Source organism: Camellia sinensis, chromosome 6 (genome assembly GCF_055761805.1).
Source record: "Camellia sinensis isolate YWXY chromosome 6, ASM5576180v1, whole genome shotgun sequence".
Lineage (NCBI taxonomy): Eukaryota > Viridiplantae > Streptophyta > Magnoliopsida > Ericales > Theaceae > Camellia > Camellia sinensis.
Window position 1 is genome coordinate 20,314,761 of NC_138966.1, and position 7,698 is coordinate 20,322,458.

Genomic DNA, 7,698 nt, shown 5'->3' on the forward strand with positions numbered 1-7,698 from the left:
ATAAATTCCCAGAGAAAATCACAAAAACTCCGAGAAATTCACTGATAAATTCCTAGAGAAAATCACAAAAACTTAGAGAAATTCACAAAAAGATACACAAAAAAGGGTCAAATTTAAGGATCGGGCTAGCCTTGAAAATTCGTTTAGCTGTTAAGTTCATTGAACATCTGTGACTGAAACCTATACAAAAAGAGAACCATAACTGAGAGAAGATACATTTTTAAGAGATTTTTTTTCTACCTGTGTTACTCCATTAGTCTTGTACTGAAATTTCTGAGGCCATAGCTCATAAAAATCCTGCCAATAGAAAATGTCAATGATTCTTTCAGCTTAACTTATTTCTAAGGAATAAAAGAAGATATTAGCCAAAATAGAAATGGAATTAGAATTAATCTCCTCCCATTCTTACATTCCTCTTCAATTCTTCTCAAACTCTCAAACATAGTTAGTAGACAATCATCAAAACTAAGCCCAATTGAATATGAAAAGAAAATAAAACAAAAACAAAATTAACTTAGAAAAGTTACTAGAAGATACATTTATTGACAACATTAAAATATTCTTTCTCATTTACTACTACAAATAATAATCATAATACTAAAATTAGTACTTAAAAAATCTAAAAGGGCTAAGCATAAACACAGCCCCATGACGGAGCCATCAACAGCACAATTGCTTGCTCCTCCACCTCCAACTTCCTCCACCGCCACAGCTCCTCTACCGACGATCTCTGCATTACCACTTCTCACCCAAGCCTTAATAGCTTCCTCTTCAATGAATCACCCAATTTACTAATGTTGCTTTCATTGCTGTAATTGTTATGGTTTTTGTTAATTTCTTGTGCTCTGTTTTCAGACCCAAAAGTGCTCTCCTCTTCTTCCCGCTTCTGATCCCACATGCATTGCACAGTGACTGCAATGAATAAACACAAACCTAGATCACACAATCAAAATCAAAACCCAAAACCCTAAATCACTGATCAAATACATATAGAGATAGAGAAAAAAAGAGAATTAGACCTTAGGGTCAACAGGGCCGCTGTTTTTTCTTCTGTCAGACGTCTTTGGATTGGCCGACGAAGCGGCGAGCAGCGATGCCGGTGGAGAGGTCCCAGAGGCGGAGCTCGGAGTCCCAGCTGCTGGAGAGAGAGGGAGATGAAATAGAGAAGGTATAGAGAGAAAGAAATGAGTTTGATCTGGGAGAGTTAAATTTCTCTGTGATATATGGGAAGAGACCTTAAACATCATAAAAAAAATACTGTGGATCTCTTCTATCATCAAAAATAGGAGAGAGACCTTAGACTAATTTTTCCCAATAAAAAAGAATATTTTAAACATCTTATATATACTTATATTGAGTTTAATGATTAAAATATTTTTTTTCTATTGATTTGCTTAGCAAAAATAGATAAATAATTTAAATTAAAAATTAGGGTAAATTACAAATACACCTCATGAGGTTTTATTAAAATACAAATCGCTTCCTGTAGTTTTAAAATTGGGGATTTTTTTTAAGGTCTCTAATAATAACAATTTAGAGGATAAAGGACACCCAAAAAGATAGTAATGCATCACGTCCCTGAAACAACTTGGCGCACGTTTTTAATTATTTTGTGGACCAAAATACCCTTGCCAAAATCAACACAGAAACAAACTCATTCCGACGTCTGAGTTACATTCCAAACATCCAGCATCTTCACGAACAGGAGAACAGCAGAATTAGGGTTTCAACATCATCTGCACCATCGACATTAGAGCTTCGTTATCTTCTCCAAAAATCATTCCCATTCCTTCCTCACAAATTTCTCTGACCTAGGTTAAAGCTTCGTTTTCACTGCTCATCATCATCTCAGTCCATCTTCGTCATGTCGCATCTTCATCTCGGGCCATATCAACTCGTCATTCAAGTTTCATCCTAACTCTGGTCAGTTTTTCTACAATACAACTAGATTTTCTCTGGAAACACAGTTAATAGCATTTTATAATAACCTTCCATAAATTAGGGTTTCAATTTCGTAATAAAAAGCTACCTGAATTTGGAAAAAGTTATTTCTGTGTATTTTGAACTTTTCTTCAACATGTTTGTGTGATTTTATCTGTAAATTTCTCTAGCATTTGAATTTCTCTGATTTTTTATTAATGTACGTTTCTTCTTTCAATTTTCTCTGGCATGTTTATTTTCACAAAAATAATTTTTTGTGTTTTTATCTTATTCTTGAACATGTTTCTGTAATTTTGTCTATAAATTTTCCTGCTCCGTAAATTTCTCTGTAATATGTATTTTTAATTGGAATGTCTATCTTAATCTGGAATGTCTATTGCTTTCTTGCCTCTGTCTTAAGTTTCTCTGGTATTTATAATTTTCTCTGACCACATCACATCACTTTCCTCCCTTGTGTCTTTGTCATTTTTAATTTTCTCTGGAATTTTAATATTATGGACTGGAATGAATGTTTCTTCTTTGAATTTTCTCTGCCATGTGTACTTTGAGAAAAAGTTATTTCTCTGAATTTTGATCTTATTCTTGAACATGTTTCTGTCATTTTGTCTATGAATTTCTCTGCTTTGTAAATTTCTCTGGAATATGTATCTTTCTCTGCAATGTCTATTACACTCTTGCCCCTGTCTAAGTTTCTCTGGTATTTATAATTTTCTCTGACCACATCGCACCACTTTCTTCCCTTGAGTGTCTCTATCATGGTTAATTTTCTCTGGTTGTGTATGTAAATTTCTCTTGCATTTTAATATTATGAATTGAAATTTTCTCTGGAATGGAAATTTCCTCAAGAATGTGTAATTTTCTCCAGAATGTGCATTTTTCTCTGGTATGTTTATTTTGTTCAATTCTTGATTTCAATATGGTGTAATTCTCAGTGGCATGTTTACATTACTTTGTTTATTTTATCTTTGCTAATTGTGGAATGGAAATTTTCTTTCGCTTGCCATGATTACTTTTTTCTATCATTCATTTTCTCTGGTATGTTTACTTCTATATGTAATTTAAACAATTATTGAAAATTTCTCTCCCATGTTTATGATGCTGTGTTGATTTTCTCTGACATTTAATTTGTAATGTCCAATTTTCTCTGGCATGTCCAATTTTCTGTAATTTTTCCTTATCTGTAATTTTCTCTGGCATCTACAATTTTCTCTTTTTTGTAATTTTCTCCCTTATCTGTAATTTTCTCTGACATGTCCATTTTTCTCTGGGATTTAATGTTGACATCTCTATGTTTTAATCATTGCCTAGAAATGGCAAAACGTAAAAGCAGCGAAACACTGGAAACACCAAGCAAAAAACAGAAACTCTCTCAGTCTTCTTATGGACTAGGATAAAAAACCAGCAGCAAAACACTAGAAACACCAAGCAAGAAAGAACAACTCTCTCAGTCCTCTTATCATCCAAGATAAAAAACCAGCACTAAAACACCACAAACTCCTTCCCAAAACACATAAGTCCAAGCTGATGAAGCAACTAGCATCCAGATGAGTACCCCAACTTCAAAAGACTCAAGCTCAAGGGGGAAAAAACCTGTTAAACTCCACAGAAAGAGAGCTCACTACAGCATTCAATTCCGATCCAACCTCTCATCTGTAGTCTCCTTCTTTCAAACACTTAAATTCAATTCAAAACATCTTCTAGAGCTTCAAAAGACCCCATTCTGGTATTTGATCCAAGCTCTAACCACTAGAAGGATGGATCCAAAGAAATCTAGGAAATCCGATGATGATGTAGTTGCCATAATCCAATGTTACAATGAAAAAACAAAAGCATTCACAGTTGGGAAGAAGAACCTGACCTTTACAACAAATGACATGACCTTGATTTTTGGTTTGGAAGGAGGTAAAGGAGCCATGTCATTGAGATACTCTAAAAAGCCAAAATCTGCATTCCTCAGGAGAAGATTCCAAAAGGACACAAGGCTCACTGGTCCTGTTCTTAAAAATGCCTTGGTCAAAGCAATGAAAGGCAAGCAATCAACTGACTTCAAAGATGTAGCAATCATTGTTACATTGTACTTGTGTCTCACCCTATTTTTTGCAACAAGTGGGAATTCAATAGGTTGGGTTTTTATAAAGTATGTGGAACCTCTTGAATCAATGAAACAGTATGATTAGCCGGAAGCAATCACATCAACATTGATTGATTCTATCATGGCATTGCACAAAACTCCAGAAAAAGTTACGGGGTGTGTCATTGCATTGCTGGTACGTATAATATCCATTCAAATTTACAGTTATCATACTTACAAATTTGTGCGTTTACAAAATTTTATTTACTTTCATTTTCATCACAATATTGTCTATGTGAACATGCAACTATCATTGACTCGGAAGACAGTAACACAACTGACTTCCCAAGATGTGCCAAGTGGAACCTGCAAACCTTGACGAAACAGCTGCAGAAGACACCAGTCCACTCTCTTGCACCTCGACAGGTTATATTCCTATTGCTACTGAAATCTCAGTGAAATTTCAAAATTTCTCTGACCACTGCTTTGTTTCCCTCCTTGTGCATTGATTGATTAAGATTAATTTTCTATGAACTATCAATTTATGTTTTCTTCTTTGCTTACCACTGGTCTATTTCTGCCATTGTAATCAATTTTCTCTGCCATCCAAATTTCTCTGACCATAATTGTAACACATTAACTTATATGCCCTGATTGATTTTCTCTAATATCTGAATTATGTTGGTTGTTTCATAATTTTCTCTGGCCCATCAAATTTTATCTCCTTGTGTGTAATTTTCTCTGCCCATAACTTATATACCTTGCATCTTTGATAAACACTGTTTATTTCTACCTTTCTAATGAATTTTCACTAGAATTCAAATTTCTCTGACACAATTATAGTAAAACATTAACTTATATGCCTTGATTGATTTTCTCTGATATCTAAATTATGTTGTTTGTTTCATAATTTTCTCTGCCTCATAAAATTAACTCCATGTCTCTAATTTTGTCTGGCCCATACAATTTTCTCTGAAGTTTGTTTCCCATTAGTATCATTTAGATGAATTTTATTTTCCTTATTTGAATTTTTTCTCTCAGTGAATTTTGTAACATTTCTCTAATAAAAGAGTCTCCTGTTACAGATTGATAACAAGCAGCTAGTCAAAAATCCATCAGAGGAGTTCTGTCTTGGCAAAAAGACGAAGAAAGAATTAAAAAAGGCAATTGTCAAATTCAAGGAGACATTACAAGATCCATCTGAAGATCGAGGGAATGAACAAGCAGAAGGCAACACAGAAGAATACGAAGCCAGCAATGGACAAGAACATCAAGCAAGCAGCACAGAAGAAGAAACCAGCGAAGAAAGTGAAGAAATAGAACCAGAAGACAAAGAACAAAATGAACAGAAAGAAGAAGACAGTGAACAAGAACATGAAGAAGAAGATGAACAGCAAGAAGAAAACAAGGATGAAAGTGATGAAAAAGAAAATAATGAGCCGATAGACCAACAACATGATGGCATTTGTGGCGCAACAATGCATCAGCCTGAAGAATTTGAGGAATCAAAGGATGCCCGAATTGCTGATCTACGCCAAAGATTGAAGGCACTTTCTCAATCCAAAAAAGAAGAAGACAGAAATTGGATTGAATTACTTGCTGAAAAGGATATTTCAATAAGAATCCTGACATCACATAACTCAGAACTTCAAGAAAAAGAAAGCACAATCCGAATGAAACTAAGGATGTTGGAGGTTGAAAAAGCAGACGATACAAAAACAATTCAACAGTTGAGGTGTTCAAATTCGAAGCTTGAAACTGAAAATGCTAAATTACATGAACAAGTTCAAGAACTATCCGTCCAACTAGCAACACAACCATACCGAACACCAACACAACTTCAATCACAAGGTCAATGAAAATCTTGAGCCACAAAAAGTTATGTCCTTGTGTCAACATAACTCAGAGAAATTTCTATTTATTATAATTTTCTATGTCATTGGTAATTTTCTCTGGAAGGTATATCTCTCTGAACACATTAGTTATATTTCTACTGCTCATTTCATTTCTCTGTATATTTTCTTATTCCATTTTTGGGGCTTGTTTGATTTTCACTGTGTATAGTTGGAATGCAAGTGGAACAACAACCAACAACCCAACAAGAACAAATGCCACACAAACGAAAACCGAAACAAAAGACAAAACTCTATGGTAATTGCAAAATATTGAATTAAATAAATTTACATATTGAAATACCATCTGTTGCTTCAGAGAAATTTCACTTTTCCTAATATTTTCACTGTCTACAGTAAAAAAAGATCCGACGTCAATGATAAAAAATTTAAAGGCAAAAGAAAGGAAGGAAAAGCGGCATGATCCAGAATTCCAATATCCCAAAGTTGCGAAAGTGACTAGAGCTTCAAAACAAGCTGCAAAGCAAGTTGAGCAAAGCACGAAGGACAAAGAAGTGCTTGATGCTGATGCGTACGTCTTGCCTCAACCTATAAACATCAGAAAATCTTGGGTCTTTCCACAAACTCTTCCAATTTCAAGATTGATAAAAGATCATATAAAAGACATCTTACAGCACATATCAAATGTGTCTGGGCTTGAGTAAGTACAACAAACAAAATAGAACATAACAAACAACAAATTACAAACTTATGTTGCATTAACAACAATTCAATCCCTTCTTTGTCATCTTGTAGAGCTTTAATTTGGACAAGTGAGTTGAATCTCATTACCTTTGAAGACATTGGAAACCTAATAAAGCAAAAAGAAATTGCCAACAATGTAAGTCTTCCCCTTTCATCAAAATTTCTCTGCAATGTTCCATCAGCCTTTATAAAACAATATTACAATTATAAATCATATTTTTCAGGTCATTGATGGCTATAGAGAGATCCTTTTGGCTGACCAAATGAGAGAGAGACAACAACCAACCTCATTTTTTTTCACATCCATGTGCTTAGTATGTCACTACTATTTTATTTGATTTTCTCTGGAATTTACTTACTACTTTCTCTTCTTAATATACTTCTTGAAGTCAGTTGTGTCACTAGTCATAACAAAACCATTTTTTGATTTTCTCTGAGCACAAAATTTCATCAAGATGACAGAAAATCAAACTTTTCGAGTGTCCTTATTTGACAAGCATATTCAAACAGCATGGAGGAACTATAGGTTCCTCCATTTCCCAATAAATACTGGAGGTAATTAGAAGTCCACACATGGAAATCACTGGACCTTGCTTGTCCTGGACAAACGAGACAATTTATGGAGGTTCTACAACTCACTGAGGCCAAGGAGGGATAATGCAGAAGACAAATATGTCAAAGATGCAAAACAATTGGTAACGAGTGCAAATTTCTCTGATCCATCATCATCTTTATGTGATGATAATTTTCATAGAATCCCATTGACTTGTCCGTAAATTTCTCTGTTATTTAAAAATTATTTTTTTGCAGCAAGATTACGTGGAGAATTTTTTGAAATCTTGCCTTGAAAGAGACGCTCAATCACAACCCTCTTTCAAATTAATAAACTCACAAAACACAAGTTACGACTTTGAGTATGTCAACAATGCTCCACAACAAGAAAGCGATTCGTAAGTTTCATACATCTATAAATAAGATAATCTGATTTGCATGTTTCTTAAAACTAACCATACCTATAATTTGTATGCAATCTGGATTGTGGCCTCTTTGTCTGCTATATAATGAAATAATATAGCAAGCATAAACCTA